Here is a 19,663-nt window from a genome sequence, read left to right as displayed (position 1 = left end):
GAAACACATCGTGCAAATTCGATAAATGCGGTGGTAAGCCAACTCTATAAGCCACCGTGCCAATTCTCTCAGATATCTGATAAGGACCAATAAACTTTGGAGTCAACTTCTTTGACTTCAATGCACGACCAACACCGGTCGTTGGGGTAACTCTCAAGAACACATGGTCTCCCTCTTGAAACTCAAGGTCTTTCTTACGCTTATCATGGTAACTCTTCTGTCGACTCTGCGACGCTTTCATCTTCTCTTGAATCATTTTCACCTTCTCAGTAGTCTGTTGAACAATTTCTGGTCCTAGAACCACACTTTCACCGGTCTCAAACCAACACAACGGAGTCCTACACCTCCGACCATACAAAGCCTCGAAAGGTGCCATCCCAATACTTGAATGATAGCTGTTATTATAAGTGAACTCTATCAATGGAAGATGACTATCCCAAGTCCCACCTTGCTCAAGTACACAAACTCTCAACAAGTCTTCGAGTGACTGAATTGTTCTTTCCGACTGACCATCTGTCTGAGGATGATAAGCCGAACTCAATCTCAACTTAGAGCCTAAAGCCTCTTGCAAACTCTTCCAAAATCTAGAAGTAAATCGTGGGTCTCTATCTGACACAATGCTCGAAGGAACACCATGCAGCTTCACAATGTCTCGAATATAAATATCTGCCAACTGAGCCACAGGAAAACTAATATTAATCGGAAGGAAATGTGCTGACTTCGTCAATCTGTCAACAATCACCCAAATTGCGTCATTCCCTTTAGGAGTATTTGGCAAACTCGTCACAAAATCCATGGATATACTATCCCATTTCCAATCTGGTACATCTAACGGTGTCATCAACCCAGCAGGTTTCTGATGCTCTACCTTCGACTTCTGACAAATCAAACAAGAGTACACAAATTGTGCCACATCACGTTTCAATCTTGACCACCAAAACAGCTTCTTTAAATCATGATACATCTTTGTAGCTCCCGGATGAATGCTCAAGCTACTCCTATGACTCTCTTCCAGAATCATCCTTTTTATCTCATCATTGTCTGTAATACAAATCCTACCTCGGAACCTCAACACACCTTGATCATCGACTTTAAAGTCGCCATCTTCAGTTTGATTACTAGCAACCAACAAGTCCACAAACTTAACATCAACCTTCTGTGCATCTCTAATACTTTTCAAGAAATCGTTATCAATTTTCAACATTCCTAACTTAACGCTCCGAGACGACATTTCACAAACTAAGCTCATATCTCTAAACTGTTCAAGTAATTCAAATTCCTTCACCATCATAGCAGACATATGTAAACTCTTCCTACTTAAGGCATCCGCAACAACATTAGCTTTACCCGGATGGTAATTCAAACTAAAGTCATAATCCTTCAACAATTCGAGCCACCGTCGCTGTCGCATATTCAATTCTTTCTGATCAAACAAATACTTCAAGCTCTTGTGATCACTAAACACCTCGAATCTCGAACCATACAAGTAGTGTCTCCAAATCTTAAGGACAAATACGACTGCAGCTAATTCAAGGTCATGAGTGGGATAGTTTCGTTCATGAGTTCTCAACTGTCTTGATGCATAAGCAACAACTTTACCATCTTGCATAAGCACACCGCCTAAACCCAATTTGGACGCATCACAATACACCGCAAAAGGTTCATCAGGTTTTGGCAAAATCAAAACTGGAGCCGTCGTCAAACGCTTCTTCAATTCATTAAAACTGTTCTCACAATGAACATCCCACACAAAGGTTTTACTTTTACACGTCAACTGAGTTAACGGAAGTGCCAACTTAGAAAATCCTTCTATAAATCTTCGATAGTATCCTGCCAAACCCAAAAAGCTTCTAATCTCTGTAACTGACTTAGGAGTCTCCCATTGTGATACTGCTTCAACTTTAGATGGGTCGACTGCAATACCACTACCAGAAATAACATGGCCCAGAAAACTTACCTCGTTCAACCAGAATTCACACTTAGACAATTTAGCATACAACTTCTTCTCTTTCAGCACTTGCAAAACGATTTTCAAATGTTCTGCATGTTCTTCTTCTGTCTTAGAGTAAATCAAAATATCATCGATGAACACAACCACAAAGCGATCCAAAAATGCATGGAAAATGCGATTCATATACTCCATAAACACGCCAGGCGCATTACTCACACCAAAAGGCATCACCTTATATTCATAATGACCATATCGCGTCCTAAAGGCCGTCTTCTGCATGTCTTCATCTTTTACTTTAATCTGATGATAACCCGACCTTAAATCAATCTTGCTGAACACACGTGCACCCACCAGCTGATCCATCAAATCATCAATTCTAGGAAGTGGATATCTATTCTTTATAGTTACTTTATTCAGTTGTCGATAATCAATGCACAACCTCATACTTCCATCTTTCTTCTTAACCAACAATACCGGCGCTCCCCAAGGTGAAACACTCGGTCTAATGAACTTCTTATCTAGCAATTCCTCCAACTGTTTCTTCAACTCAGCCAACTCAGAAGCTGACATACGATAAGGTGTCATAGACACAGGCTTCGTTCCCGGAACAAGGTCAATAGAAAATTCAACTTCTCTCTCCGGTGGTACATCAGGGATTTCATCAGGGAAAACTTCAGGAAAATCGCACACCACCTGCAACTTATCAATCACTGCTTGATTCTCCAAAGATAAGGATGCCATCAAGGAAAACATCAAGATCCCATCGCGTTCTAATTGCTTTAGCTGCTTAGTAGACAAAAATTCTGCTCCACTTTCCTCTTCAGCAGAAGAGAAACGCACCGACTTACTAAAACAATTAATGAGAACATGGTTGTACTCTAACCAGTTCATACCAAGAATTACATCCATTCCACTCAGAGGTAGACAAACTAAATCAATCTCAAAATCACGATCAAACATAGACAAAGGACATCGTAAACAGACAAGAGAAGTAGTCACCGAACCCTTAGCTGGAGTTTCGACGACCATTTCTCCACTCATATCAGACACAGCAAGACCCAACTTAGAAGCACAATCAAAAGCAACAAAACAATGTGTAGCACCAGTATCAATAATAGCAACTAAAGGAGTATTGTTAATATAACAAGTACCTCTGATCAAACGATCCTCATTTTCAGTCTGAGTACCAGTCAAAGCAAACACCTTCCCTCTAGTCTGAGTCTTCTTCGGATTCGTACACTGAGACCCAATATGACCCTCTTCTTTGCAGTTAAAACACACAATGTCCGCATGCTTACACTCTGCAAGTGTATGTCCTTTACTGCCACAACGAAAGCACCGTTTAATATCCTTAGTGCAAGCATTACTCTTATGGCCTTTCTCGCCACAAGTGTAACAAACAACCTCAGCACCAGTATCCTTCTTATTTGACCTCCTCTCATCATTAGCTCTTCCTTTTCCTTTGTCAGCAGGAGCACTGTAAGGCTTTGGGCGACTTTGTTGGCCCTTACCCCTCTTCTCACTCATAATCTTATAATGAGCTTTACTGTCATCTTCATAGATTCTGCATCTGCTCACCAAAGCAGAAAAGTCACGGATCTGTTGGTAACCAATGGCTCGCTTAATATCAGCACGCAAACCATTCTCGAACTTGATACACTTAGAGAACTCAGCATTGTCCCCAGTGTAGTGTGGATAGAACTGAGCCAGCTCCACAAACTTTGCTGCATACTCTGTCACCGACATGTTTCCTTGCTTCAGCTCAAGGAACTCGATCTCTTTTCTTCCGCGAACATCCTCAGGAAAATATCTGTTGAGGAACTCTCTCTTAAACACAGCCCAAGTAATAACTGCATCATCCTGCTCTAGGGTAGGTTGGAGGCTCACCCACCAGTCATCAGCTTCCTCAGCCAGCATATGCGTTCCAAAACGCACCTTCTGATCATCAGTACATTGCATAACTCTGAAAATTCTCTCAACCTCCTTGAGCCACGTCTGTGCTCCATCAGGGTCGTACCTTCCTTTGAAGGTAGGAGGATGATTTCTCAGAAAGGTCTCCAACATTCTCACATCAGCATTCGCACCAGCACCAGCATTTGGATGTTGTCCCACAGCTTGGGCTACAGCTTCCAAAGCAGCAGCAATCGCAGCATCATTTCTTCCAGCCATTCTAGTCCTCTTATAGCAAATAAGATTCACAGCCTCCAGGTCTCTTCTCTGCACAACACACAACATTTAGAATATCATAATAGTGGTATTCCAACTCCTAAAGACACAACTCGACTCACTACTTGGCCGGACGGACCGACCTGCTCTGATACCAATTGTAACACCCCGTTTTCCCAACATAAAAATTTCATTTAAAATCAGAGTATTTAATTCATAACGGAATGTCACACACTACTTTAACATCTCAAAACAAATAATAATAATTATCCTTCAAATTCAACATCATGAAAATCTTAAACTGTTGCAGCGGAAAATAGTTCAACATTTAAAAGTCTTGGCACGCAGGCCTTATTGGAAATTCTCATAAATTAGTCCATAAAAGAGACACGTAAGGAATAGAAGTAAAAGCAAGCCCCCATCCCGTTACGTATCAGAGCACCTAGACACCAAGTGAGGAGTCTACTCACGAACGCCTCTAATCTTTATTACCTGCACATTACCCACAGTCGAGGCAACATATACGCAGAAGGGGTGAGATTTTATAATCAATACATTAAGCATATAATCCAATAAAATGCATTTAACAACTTAAACATTAATATCATATCAACAATTAGCATATTTTTCATTTCATAACAAATACAATCATCAAATACCATTACTAATTTTCATCACAAATCATAATCAACTTAACACTTAACTTGACGACACAACTCATCTTTGACCATGCAACTCTATCAACTCATTAACAACTTAACAACGCAACTCTTCTTTGACCATGCAACTCTATCAACTCAACAACAACTTGACAACTTAAACATCATGAACTTCTTGATATGCAAATGCATGTGGTACCAATCAACAACAAAATGAGCATAATGGCTCTTCAACGTGTGAGCACAAAGGCTGCCGGGCCTAAAGCCCCCAACTTTAATGAGCACAAAGGCTGCCGGGCCTAAAGCCCCCAACTTTAATGAGCACAAAGGCTGCCGGGCCTAAAGCCCCCAACTTTAATGAGCACAAAGGCTGCCGGGCCTAAAGCCCACAACTTTAATGAGCACAAAGGCTGCCGGGCCTAAAGCCCCCAACTTTAATGAGTATGCAATGAACTCAACTTCCAACAACTTAGACAACAACATAAACAACTCCTACGACTCATAATCATGGACCACTCCTTGAATTCTACAACATAGACCGACTCATGCAACTTCAAGACACTAACAGTCAAAAGCAGGGAACAGCAGCAAGATACAACATTTAATAACATTTGAATGCGTTAACATCATCTAAGGTATGAATTACATCAACATAAATACCATAAAGCATCATTATAACATTCATGCTACCACACTTCTAATCTCAGTCACCTGAACAAACTGCAGGGTCTATAAAAACATCCTAAACATCTCTCTTACTTAATTCTAAGGTCAACTCAAGACTACACGTGCGAAGGGATCGCATCGGGACAATTTTGGGCAACTAACAGCCTAACTCGCAGTGGCGAGTAACTCTGCTCGCAATGGCAAGCAAAGCGTGCATTCTGGGTTCCTAAGTCCTTACTCGCAGTGGCGAGTTATTCTGCTCGCAGTTGCGAGCTTACAGGTCACTCGCAGTTGCGAGTTGCATTGCTCGCAGATGCGAGCTCTGGGTTCTAGCTCGCCGTTGCGAGTGTTCTTGCTCGCAGATGCGAGCGATGAATGTCAGTACGGCCAGAAACCTAAAAATCACAACTTTTCACCTATATTCATGATTCCTTCATCCAAATAGCATCTAATTATCATCTTAAGTCATATCTAAGGTCTGTACACTAATTTTGCATCAATCTAACATCTGTTCTTGATTCATTCATCAAAATTGATCCTAAACCTAATTCTCAATTCTCACCAAAACTTAACCTAATCATGCTAAATTCATCCTATAGAATTATACCCTTAATAATATTGAAAATTAGTCTCACCCTTACCTGATAATAGCAGAATCGCAGCCCTCCTTTGGTTCTTCTCTCTTTCTGACTTTTCTCCCTTTTTCTCCAAAAACGTACGTACTACTTTTCCTAACTTATGTCTGTCTATTTATCTCTCCTTTTTACTCTTATCACTACTAATTGCTCATCTCACCACGCAGCCCAATCTTTAATATTTTTATTTTATTTCTCATATCTTATTTTATTTAATAATAAAATAAGTCACACCAACATAACAACTTCACAACATCAATATACTTCACGTCATTCTAGAAAATCACATAATTTATCTATAAATCATGCAAACTATTTAAATTCTTAAATCATATAAATATGTATATAAATAAATATATAAATCCTCATTAAATTAAGTAAATAATTAAGACGGGCGTTACAATAAGGGTTAGAAAGTTGCAATTTTTATCTGTTTGTAGCAGAGCAAGTTTACTTGTTTTGGTTGCAGAAAAGGAAGCAACGGTTAGGATTCTTTGAATCCCCTCTGTTTATATTGTTGGATAATAAGTAACTGTAATGTCGCTTTTATTTATCTTAGGTAGACTATACAAGTAATGAGGCCGTTGGGACGTTACTAACCTAATTGGTCTATCCCTCTGATGGCTAACTGCACCTTCAGATTGCACAATGATCCTTACGTGTGGGGTCTTGCTAATTCAAAGGTAATTGAAACATAAACATAAATTAGCATTCCAATTTTCCCAAGGCAATGAAGGCCAAGGTTCCATTAGGTCAGCCCATCTATGAATCTTAGGACACTCATAAACCACCCTTTCTACGCTCTTAGTAGTTCTATAAATGGGCAACCCTAACCTACGTCTACCTTACTAAGGGTTTCAAGAAATTGGTTCGATAAAGGTTTATTACCCGGATACGCTTGTTTCCCTAATTAATAACCATTTAGATCCTAGGTTTAGCAGAGTTACTACTCAGTCTTAGTAATGTCACCTCCTAAGTACTTACTACTATGGTCCTCTCTTTCGGTATCTTTCTCTTGTTAATAACTACTTATTTCCTAGACAGATAGTTACTAGTATAATGTTATAAATATCAAGATAGTAATAATAATGTTAGGCCCTGTCACAACCTAAGTATCTAATCTAGGGTTATGCTCCTTCGAAACAAATTACTAAATCAGGAACTTAATAGCGAACAAAAGAATAAATAAAATAAACGACATTATGTTAAATAAATATCCAACAAAAATAAATAGAGGTTCATCTTAGAACACTAACCTAAAAATATTTAGGTACACATGGTAACTAAAAACAAATTACTAAAGATAAAAACATACAATAGAAAATCAAGAAGAACATAGAAACTCTCTCGAAGCTCCAAAGTTGCTTTCCTCTTGAACTGCCACAGTTCTGAACGAGAAACTCTGAATGAGGAAGGCTGATATTGATAGTGAGAGATTCTACCTAGGTTTGGGCTAAAAGTGCGGGCTTTACCCAAAATAAAAGCATAAAAAGATGGGTGCGCCCTGCATTTTCAGATGCACATAGCGCATGGATAGCATGCCAAGCGCATGTGTGAGAAGCAAAAGCCATGCCCTAGGCGCATGGCATGCCAATCCATGTGCTAGGAACATGATTCATGTGCTAGGCGTATGGGGTCTTCTCCTGGGCTTAAATTCTTTGATTTTCCATCGTTTTAGGTCTTCGTCTTCAAATAACTTGCCTCGAAACGTAAGAGCAGAATTCCTCCCTGTTGTAAGTCTCCTGAGGCCTCTTGAATCTTCATTCTTTGTCTTCCTACATCTTCACAACTCTTCAGATGTACTTGATTTTCCGATTTGCATGATTTCTTCGTGAATTACTTCGAAACCCCCCTAAAATTGCTATGTTTCGGGAAAACTAGAATTATAGACTCAAATATAGAAAACATTACAAAAGTCCCGTAATCATAGGCAATTTCTCTAATATACCTCCGTTTTGTTGCTAAACCCTACTGAAAATAACTGAAAAACATGCTAAGAATAATCTATGATGACTCGTCATCAATAAGTCACATACATTTATACATACACATATAATTTTAGTGGATAGAAAGAGTAGATAGATGGGCACATGTGACATGCTACTATTTTTAAATTTCCAAACCCAGATTAAAAACAACCTCCTAGGTTTGAAGATTTAAAACATCCATATTATGTTTTCAAACTTAAGAAACCACTTTATGGTCTGAAACAGGATCCTAGAGCTTGGTATGAAAGACTAAGTAGTTTCTTTTTGGAAAAAGATTTTAAAAGATGACAGGTTGATACTGCTCTCTTAGAAAGAAACTAAAGAAAGATATCTTAATTGTTCAAATATATATTGATGATATCATTTTTTGTTCTACTAATTATACTCTTTGCAAGGAGTTTTCAAAGACCATGCATGCTGAATTTGAGATGAGTATGATGGGATAATTGAAGTTCTTTCTTGGCATTCAAATCAATCAATGTAAATATGGAGTCTATGTTCATCAATCCAAGTATACAAAGGAGCTTCTGAAGAAGTCCAAGCTAGAGGATTGTAAACTGATGACAACGCCAATGCATCCAACCTGCAAAGAAGATAATGGCAGGAAAGTAGATCATAAGTTGTACATGTGTATCATTGGTTCCTTACTTTAGCTAACAACCTACATGCCTAATATTTTATTTAGTGTCTGTCTGTGTGCAAGATTCCAGTCAGATCCTAGAGAAACTCACTTAAATGATGTTAAGAGAATCTTCAGGTATCCGAAAGGAACAACTAAACTTTGTTTGCTTTATAAGAAATATCAAGATTATAAGCTAGTTTGATTCTGTGATGCTGACTATGCTGGGGACATGATTGAAAGAAAATCAACCAGTAGATATTGTCAATTCCTTGGTGAAAACATGATATCCTGGGCTAGTAAGAGAGAAAGAACTATTGCATTGTCTACAACAAAAGCAGAATACATCTCAGCTGCAAGTTGTTGCCCACAACTGCTATGGATGAAACATCAGTTAGAAGACTATTAGATCTGTGAAAGTAATATCCCAGTTTACTATGATAATAGTGCTGCTATTTGATCGTCAAATAATCCAATTTTTCATTCAAGAGCCAAGCACATTGAGATAAAAAAAAAACCATTTTATATGAGATTATGTTCATAAAGGAGTTATAGATATTCAATTCATTGATATTGATAATCAACGGGCTGATATATTTACAAAACCCTTACTGTTGAAAGATTCAAATTTATCAAAAAGAAGCTGAACATGCATTTTATCTCAGATGCAACTCCAGTCAGAGTCTTTGAGTGATGCATCTGATGAGTTGTTTAGTTTGAGTATCCACAACCTCTGAATTTACTTAGAATGTCGAAAGTCTATACTCTGGTAGCACATATAAGTGGAAAGGTTTTAAAGTAATTTATTGACACATGTCCAATTATATATCACGTTTCTGAGTAAGTTGCTGACGTAGACTGTAACTGTTGGATAAAAACTGTTAGTCAATGATGTTTTTGCTTTGAATAATGTATTCTCGCACTCCATTGGATAATAACTCTTGGACCACAAGTGAATAAAATCTTTAATCAAATCTTAAAGGATTTCACGCAAAAATATACTCTTCTAAGAAAGAGAAACAAAGTTCTTCACCTAAAGCTAAGATGTCCTACTTACTTGTTTAGGACATATGGTGCAAAATATTGCTAGAACTTCTTGTTTTAACAGAATGCTAACCAGATTGTAATAAAAAAAAAAATTAACAGTAGAGATTAAATTTTCATTTCTAATATTTACTTACTAACAAATATTTGTGTACATGTACTTTTTCATTTGGGAACCTAATGTATTTTTAATAGTCCAACCTTGTTGGTAAGAGCATCAATCCATAGTTATATGAGAGCTATCTACCACACATTAGTTGTCGCAGGTTGGATCCAACTAGTATGAGTCAATTGTTGGTGTTTTGAATCTGTATTACCCTTCCTAGTTAGTAACATTTCATTTAGCTTGTAAGTTGTGCTGGTGTATGAGAATTGAGAACAATTGCTATTTTGGCAACTATACAGATCTTATGCTAATGAGCTTTTGATAAAATTTGTTTAAAAAAAGTATGACTCAGAAAATGGATTAATTCCATCCACACCTCTAAACTTCCTAAATCCACAATGTAACAAAAATAAATTGCATGAATAATAGTAGTATCGTGTATTGATAGATGATTCCTCTTCTACATGTAAGTCTAAAATCAGCCATTCCTTTCTCCATCCTATTTCTCTAACTTTTGGGTTTTTACGTGGTAAGAGTGAGTTTTTCTATTTAAATTTTGATTGAAATAAATGATACAATAACTTTTTTCCATACATGAATGATAAATTACGTAATAAATAATACTCCTTACAAATTTCTTTACACGTTTTAAAATGATTTCCTTCTAACAACTTTCTTTTATCAAATAGCTTAGTGGATGAGTATGATCGTGCATTGCACTTATCAAATATAATACTCCTTATTTATTTCGGTGGTGGTCGGGGTCTGAACCCCGAACCTCACATATATTATGTATTGTCTATACTAACTGAGCTAAGCTCACGGGGACAACATATTATTAGCAAAACAATAAATGATTGTACATTAAAATTTGAAAGACAAAAAATCGAAACAATTTGTTTTACAAATGTGATAATTAGAAGGGAAAACCTTAGTTATATTTTCTTAGGTGCTTTTTGTGTGGTTTTTCACGTAAAATACACATAACTGCGGATGATTTCACAAATAATAATATACACCATTTAGATTCATTCAATAAATGATGTATGTGGTCTTTATTGTAGACAATATACATCATTTATTGAATGAATCTAAAATATGAGTTTTTCACTTATATTTATGACCGGATGGTGTATTTCTCAAAGTTTGTTATAAGCACGAAAGATGAATTATATGTGAAGAACCACACAAAAAGCATATAAAAAATGCATCTAAGTTTTGTCATAATTACTACCTATGTCCCTATTTATTAGACTCTTTTGGCAAAATCACGGAAATTAAGAAAATTTTACAATTTTATTCTTTAAGAGAGAGATTTTTTTTTATGTTTTCAAAATGTTTTTTATTTTTGATTGAAAAAAAAAAAAGAAGGCAAATGCTAACTTTTAAGAAGTTGAATGCATAATTTAACTTTTAAGAAGTTGACTGCACGACTTTTGATACGTATATTTCTATAATGAGTTCTTTAACATGTGCCCTTAGGGCACAAGTTAACATGACCCAATAAATAAGAGTAGTTAAGTAAAGAAATTATTATTTTAGTTGAAAACAGGAAACTTTTCTTATAAAAAAGGACAAAAATTCTCACAAAAGATTTTATAATTAAGGACAAAGTAGTAAAAAGTAACGGAGACGCTACTCTATGTGTACTATATAATGAACTTGAAGTTTGCAATGCATAATGCGAGAACAAAAGATAATAGAGTTATAAGATAAAATCTAAAAGAAAAATGGCAAAACATATTCGCAAATATCTTTTCTTGGTACTTTTGTTCATTGCGTTGGTTCTAACATCGGGTAAGAAACATATTAATTTTTAAATCTAACGTTCTATTTATTCTATAATAATAATAATAATAATAATAATAATAATAATAATAATAATAATAATAATAATAATAATAATAATAATAATAATAATAATAATAATAATAATAGTAGTAGTAGTAGTAGTATTTTCTTATTTCTTTTGCTTGCATGTCGGTTTTTGTAACTTTTCTTACGATAATATTTTCTTAGATCAATAGTTTGTTATATCTAATAAAAAAAATAGTTTGTTGATATAATCTTGTCCGTCGTTGTTAACATTATATAAGTTGTTTATTTTGTTGAGAGATTTAACATTATTTAAGTATATAGCTTATAAAATGAATTTTTAATTTGTGAATGTTATTTTTGTTACAGGACGCTGCTTTCCTACGGATTGTAGTGAATGCAACGGGTATTGCGCTACTATCGGTAAGGGATCTAAAAGAGGAGAATGTGTTGGCAATATATGTTGTTGTGATGATGGGTGATGTTGAAATAAATTACATTATTATAAATATTTATATATGTTTTAATAAATATCGATACCTGGTTCATAACAAAAAGAATAAACAATCTCATAAAAAAATTGATTATACTAAATAAGAAACATCTTCCTCCAAAGGTTTTAATTTCATGTTTGAAGATACTATGATGTTCGATGTCACCAAGGGAAAAAGTGAAGAACTTGAAGTAGGGGCCAGATAAAGAAGCAAGATGTCTAGAGAAGAGGAAAAAATCTCAAATGTGAAATAAAAAAGCTCAATGTAGCATAGGATTATGCATTCAAGAATTGGGGTGAAAGTTGTTTTGATTTAATTAATGGTGGGAGGGTGCCCCACACTAAGTTGTACCCAATTAAATACATCCACTTATATTCTCTTACTATTAATGTTATTATAGTTGCCTTGAATTATTTCTTTCTTTCTAGTTATGATATTGCGAATGTATGTACCCCTTTAATTTTAACTAGTAGAGATGCACGAGCAAATAATAAATAGAACAAGTTTATAAAATGTTATATCTGCCTCATATGTTACCCATATTTATCTTTATCATTTGTTATTCTCCACCAATTTCTTTAGTAAGAGCTAAGATTATTACTTCATTGCTCTCTGATTAGATGCGACATTATAGTTGTGTGCAACTCTTAAGGATTCTTTTTGGTAAACTATTCATAAGGAATTGATTTGTAACGTTGATTTTATTGGTAAAATTATAATTATTTTCTAAAACATTGTAGGTTTTAATTGTAAATAGTCATAAAGAATCATATTAGGCATTGTTGCAAGCCTTGAAGACAATCTATTGACCCAAATAATGGTCAAAGAATGGTCGAACCAAGAAGGAGACCAGCAAAAGAAAGGTTGTCTCTTCCCTTAGTCGAGGATGATCTTGATGAAGATGATGAACTGGGTTTAGAATATATGGATTCAGAACCAGACTTTGATGTCATATGCAATGTTGTTTCCATTTTACCAGGTGAATAGGATATGGTGTCTGAAGTCGATGATTCAGAGGAGGGGTTTGATCCCAAGGACATGAAGGAATACAAACCCATGTGCTACTTTGTAACAAATGATGGCTCTGAAGGTAACCGGAAAGCCATATTTGAGCAGCCTGATGATTCAACGAAGGATCATCTTAAACCTTTGTTCATCCAAGCCAAAGTGGATGAGATCGGTGTTAACAAAGTGTTGGTCGACGGTGGTGCTGCTATCAATTTGATGCCTCAATCCTTACTCAAAAGGATTGGCAAAACTGAAAAAGATTTGAAGCCTCATAAATTATGTTGAATTATGAGGAAATGCTGACATTCCCTTGGTGCTCTCCAAGTAAGCTTAATGGTGGGGACTGTAGTCAGACCAACTTCATTCATGGTGGTCCCATCGAAAGCTAACTTCAACTTGTTGTTAGGGAGAGAATGGATTCATGGAATAGGTGATGTTCCCTCATCCATGCATCAAAGAATCTCAATTTGGAGAGATGATGGTACATTCGAAATAATTGAGGCTGACCAAAGCTATTTTCTTGTTGAAGTGAATCAGATTACAAGAAAAACTTTCGACAAAAGTCTAGCAAATATTGCTCCATGTTGATCTACAAAGTTTGTTGGCACTGATCAAGCAGATTCAAGTTATGTAAGACTCTATCCAACTCATGGTTTCATGTGGGAAAAGGAGACTCTCGACACAAAACCTAATGTGGAAGATCTGAATTCCCTAGTCTTAGGGAATAATGAGGATGGTCATCACATCTAAGCAAGATGCTAAGAGCAAAACCACGATTGTTTAGTGGGAGTGTGAGATCAAGAAAGCCTTAGTGGCTAGTACTTAGCAAAAAATGGTTAAGAGACCATTAGCAAAGATACTATCGAAATACTTAGGTAGAAACTTAAGTGAGATTTGGTCAATTGGCCATAAAATTGATTGTATCTATGATAAGGAATTTGTGTGATTCCTAAGTTGAATATCAAATGGTGAAATTGGCATTAGTTGCCTTTAATATTCACAATTTTGGGTAGAAACCAAAAGAAGTGGTTAAAACCACAATAGATGTAATTCTTGACTAGTATCCGTTTGAAATTTGTCATTAGCAAAACGCGAGGGCAAAGAGTTATGTTTATTAAAGTTTTCATTATAAACTTTGGTTTATTTGCAAATGTCTTTTGTTGCAAACAAATTATTATCCGGAAAATTGAAAGTTGCTATCATTTACAATTTGTCGGAGAAATAATTTTCTTTGATAATATGTCGAAATAAAGGCACGTACTAGAAGTATAAGCCTATTGTGTGAAAACAAAGTAGCAAGAACATTAAAAATTCGACAAGAAGCAAACATTCGGCTTTGAATAATTAACAAGACAACACAAAACATTGCCGAAGAGTTACAAAATTGGGCACAACTATGTTACAAAACACATAACAGTACCAAAACAAAAGGAAGCAAAATTTGGCATTATAGTCTAAGAGAAAGATGATGCCAATTTATGGATGCCTAAAAACCCCGGATATCAACTACCATAAGAAGCCAAGATCCAAAAAACGGAAATGCCGTAAAAACCAAGCAAGCTCGAGGTCGAACCAGGAAAGGGTGAAGTTACATTGCGAATCCGTCTAATTCCATTGCAAATCTTGTAGGGAGGGCAAGAAAACTGGTATCTCAAACCCGGGAGCATCGAACGGAAGCAGAGGGAATCCCAAGCAAAGCGTGGACTAGCAGTATGCAAGATAGCGTTACGGTAGTTCGCAAGCTAACGACGGTCGAAAAGATCTTGAAACACAGGACGGATGTGATCGCTAGGAAAATTATATTCGGCCAAAACCTCCAGCATGAGGTTGAAGTAGATAGCCCCGTCGGAGCCATGCTTCATCGCCTTCGCCAAGACTTGTTTGATTCTTTCCAACTCATGACGAATTTGATAAAGCAAGAAAGCAGTGATCACTACACTGTAAGAGGGATGTCCATTACAGGACAACCGACGCACAAATCGGCGATTAGCCGGGAATGAATTGGGATCAACAATGTACCATTGACAATCCCGATTCAATGTCCTGAGCGCCGCCTTTTTGTTAGCGAGTTGATGGTGGAGTTTTTATGTTTCACCAATATTCAAAAGGTCTTGAGTTCCAAAAGCAGCAACCTTTTTGGTAATGACCATAAGGAGGTCAGTCAGAAGTGTTTCAATGTTTTAGGAATGAGCGAGGTAATATCTCGTAATGCGTTAAGAGAGGAACACTTTGGAGGGCAGGACCTAAGAGCTTTATAACAGGAAACTAATTACAAAGCAATTTCTTCAAACAAAGGGAGGTTTCTTCTAAGGGAGTTTTTTTAACTGATGTTTCCTTGGAAAACGGCACGTCGCTAATGCCGCTAAGAGAGTTTTGATAAACGTTTTATCAAAGCGTTTATGTACGTATGGGGGACATGGCCCACGTAAGCCCTTAAATGATCAAAGGAAAAAGAACAAACTGAAAAGATCATGGTTGGAAGGTAATGGGTTTGATGATGTCATTGTTTCAAAATAACTCGAGGCATTATCCAAAAATGACATTGTTCTCCTCTTGATGATGAGTCGTCGAAAATGGCATTTTTGGGGGGCATTTTGTTAGCCTGTAATTTCGACAAGCTCATTTAATATGGTCAACATTTAGTTGACCTCTAACTTTGCAGGAATCGAAGGCTTTCTCATTATATGGGAGGATTTCGACAATATATCAAGCCTAGCGTGTATAGTCAAGATTTCGACAAAGCATGGTTGAAAGCATGATCGCGTCGAAGTAAAGCAATCAAGGCGGGAAAGACACGATTTCAAGCTCGAAGACGATTTCCTTAGTGGGAACGTGGGGCAAGCGGTTGTAAAAGATGGGAGAAGTGTTGATCATGGGATTAGTGGTTTGCCAGTTAGTTATTTTAGTATAAATAAGTGTTTCCAAGCCGGAAAATGGGTTGCAAATCATTTATAGAATTCTACAACACTCAACCGGCTTCTAGGGAAACAAGTTATACACAATGTATGTAAACTGATTTGTAGGCGACCTTTATTTTAATGCAATGTATTTTACCTTTCCTTTAAGTTTATGTGTTTAAACTTTTACCTTTTCATTTATCTTTATATTATTTTTGCTTGCAATCTCAAACCTGTCGAGAGACAGTGCCTTCTTTAATTTAAAACATGTCTTGCTCTCTAAGTAACCTGAGTGCATCTCGTGGCCTTTTTCAAACCTTTTTTCGATCAAAACCTTTGCACAACATGCTCCTGAGATCTCTAGTTCGGTCTCACTTGTAATAATCTGAACTAGTGCGTAGTTTGCCGAAAACACCGATAAACACACACCAAATGTTATTGTTTTTTGTAATTGTATATATTTGTTTATATTGTATAGATTTTATAGTTTTTACTAACACCTCTTTGTTAGCTAATGAAAATTTTTCTTGTTAGTTATATCCATTTCAGATTCTCCATCATATACAGAGCCATGACTAATCCTGGTTACAACAACTTCTATGTTTAGTACGAGTATCAACTATATCAATAGTACAATCAACATCCTCACAAAGATGAAAGATTATCAAAGATAGAAGATGTTCTGAACTAATTCATGCAACAGTCCATGATAAATTTGTAGACCAATAGTGAAAAATAAACAACTTAGCATGTATGATATAGGATAGATGATTGCACATACAAAAACATTGACCTTCAAACCAACAACCAATCCATTCCTTTCTAACACGATAATATTCCAAGTAATGACAAGGAATTTAGAGAAAGTGTTGAAGAGGATGTTGAGAAGGAAGAGACAGAATCTGAGAGATGTGGTACAGTGGGAATAATAGAAAAAATAAAGATTGCAAGCATATATAGTAGAACTTCCTCAAGAATGGCCATGTACTGAGGAGACCAATATTGTTGATAACACAAGTAGCATACTCAACCCAAATTCTCATATAACTATATTTTTATTATTTAATTTAATCATACTGGGGTACATTATTTATTTAAAAAGGGGTACATTTGCAACATCAAAACAATAACTTGTCTATACCTCTTGCTTTCTTTATTTCACATTGGGTTTGGCCACTGCTTTCAAGTACTCCACTTTTTACTTTTGTTGAGATGAACATGTATACTTGATATATATAACCTTCTTCCACGTGAAAATAAAAGTTTTGAGGATAATGTTTCTTATTTAGTTTATTCAATCATCTTCTTGATATGATTGTTTATTCGATAATTAGTAAAACACATATATTTATAATCATGTAATTCAATTCTGATTATACATTACAGCAACAATACCCTGGATTACAGTCTCCTCCTTTATATCCGAGCTTACGGCACAACATGTCGCAATCTCCAATCTTATAACAATAACCAGTATCAATGCATGGTCTGTCACTGTCAGTTTGATCAATATGTGGATCATTGCTCAAACTGGGTGTTGGACCTGCTAAAAAAAATAATTCACAAATTCAACACTCATTTTTTAAGCTATATATATATATATATATATATATATATATATATATATATATATATATATATATATATATGTTACTCAAAAATAAAAAATAAAAAAAAAAATATATATATATATATATATATATATATATATGTGTGTGTGTGTGTGTGTGTGTGTGTGTGTGTGTTATAACAACGATTTACATAAATTATAGAAGGAATAGAACTTAAGGTTCAAAGTTCAGATGCTTACCCGAAGCCAGAACCAATGCAATGCATAAAAGTCCCAAGAGAAAATATTGAGAAATGTATTTTGCCATTTCTTGTGAAGATTGTATCTTAGAGCTCTATTATCTTTTGTTTTTGCAATATGCATAGCAAACTTCAAGTCCATTATATATAGTACTCATGATATATGATTCTGCCATATTTGGTATCATGGTGGTCCACCATGATTAAATTTACAGAAGCAACAAAGTGTATCTTTCGGAAAATCACAGTTGGTCATCATCGTGATTTTAACATATTCACTGTGATGTCATCCATACACTAAGTTATAATTATTTCTATTTATTTGCCGTTTTTAAAGTTTATGTAATTTTAATGTTTGCTTTGTCAATAAACTATATACGACAAAGAGTAAAATAGTTGAACTGAAATAATAAATAATTAACAACATTATAGAAAGAAAATAAACATAAAGAATTCTATATAATGTAAGTAATAAAATGAATCATAAAACAACAACTACTAAAAAACAAGATGGATTAAGAATTTCGAGAAATAATAAAACAAAAGAGAATTAGATAAAAAAAAAAAGAAGAAGATAATATATGGCTTGTTTGGATATGTGTTTGGAAATATTCAAAATTAGACTTTCCATCACTTTTTATTTCAAAATCAAATTTCTACCTTAAAAGCAAGTTGGGTTAATGTGTCGACATGTTTAAATATTTAACTGGGCACACATTTTTTTTTGAAAAAACTAAAATGGAATTTATTAAAATCGCATTGAATCTTAACCAGCACAAGGAGTGCTAGGCTAGGAGTCTTAAAGTAGCAACATACAAAGGATAGATGGGAAGCCCCCAATGGAAAACCCATACATCCGTAAATCTAACACCACAATCAACGAAAAGGCTATCTCCGAAATCAATAAATAGAAACACCAAAACAAAGCTAACACCACAATCAACGAAACAACATGAACAAAAGTTGTACCAAAATCCTCAAACATCGTCGCATAACACTGTTAATAGGCTTAGTTTAAATGCCCAAATTTAATAGGTGTTATGCGAACATTAATGTTGTCCGCATAACACCTATTAAATTTATTGTCTCCAAAATTCACTTTAATAGATTTAATTTAAATGAGCTCTCTCTCCCCTTCCAAAATCATATCATATATATTGAACCATAAATCTCAAACTTCATTTGTATCTCAACCTTGACACCATTATCCCCTTAGTCCCATTTTGGCGCCAAGAAATACTAATGTGTCACATGTTTAATGATCTATCATATAAACATGGGGTAATAGTCATTTTGTTGTCTGAATGTGTAACGAGTAGGTATAATCATCCCTCAATGTATCTAAATTTTAAAATAATCCCTAATTCTGTAATTCGTTAGTTAAAGTAGTCATTCAATGTTCACACTATCTATTTTCATATAAGGATTAATGTGATAGTAAATAAGTACTTATAAAGACTGATATGACAATAAGTTAGTATATCGAAACATTAATATGACAATATTAACGAATTATTTGATCGTAAGGAATTGTTTTGACTAACATAGTGCACATCCAGTTTACAAATCATTTCACAACTATGATAGAGTTTTGAGAAGTTTTTTTATTGAAAAAGTGTTGTTGTAAAAATAGGAGTTTTATAATTAAGTGGAGAAAAACTAATGAAATTTGAGATTTATTTATTAAAAGAGATAGATTAAGAGAGGTGGTAAGGTTTCAATAGAAATTTCTCTATGATGACACATCATCATATTTTTACATAAGAACAACTCAAAGTTCGGATTACAAAAGAAATTCAGGTTATA

The 19,663-nt window shown here is 35.2% G+C and overlaps 2 long non-coding RNA genes across 2 annotated transcripts; one reads left to right on the top strand and one right to left on the bottom strand.

The window, feature by feature from the left end:
* The first annotated feature begins 11,492 nt into the window (after positions 1–11,492).
* LOC146907353 (uncharacterized) lies at positions 11,493–12,657 on the top strand. Its single transcript, XR_015019278.1, has 2 exons — positions 11,493–11,631; positions 12,019–12,657. It is a non-coding gene; the product is annotated as an uncharacterized LOC146907353 (long non-coding RNA).
* A 4,427-nt stretch (positions 12,658–17,084) lies between these two features.
* Positions 17,085–18,041, bottom strand: LOC146907352 (uncharacterized). The gene is made up of 2 exons (XR_015018500.1): positions 17,859–18,041; positions 17,085–17,594 (listed from the first exon to the last, which is right to left on the bottom strand). It is a non-coding gene; the product is annotated as an uncharacterized LOC146907352 (long non-coding RNA).
* Positions 18,042–19,663: the final 1,622 nt, after the last annotated feature.

The sequence above is a fragment of the Medicago sativa genome, chromosome 7, assembly GCF_051527215.1.
Source record: "Medicago sativa cultivar Bolivia chromosome 7, Bolivia_mono, whole genome shotgun sequence".
Lineage (NCBI taxonomy): Eukaryota > Viridiplantae > Streptophyta > Magnoliopsida > Fabales > Fabaceae > Medicago > Medicago sativa.
Note: the sequence above shows the minus strand (reverse complement) of the source record. Positions and strands in the feature narration are given on the sequence as shown.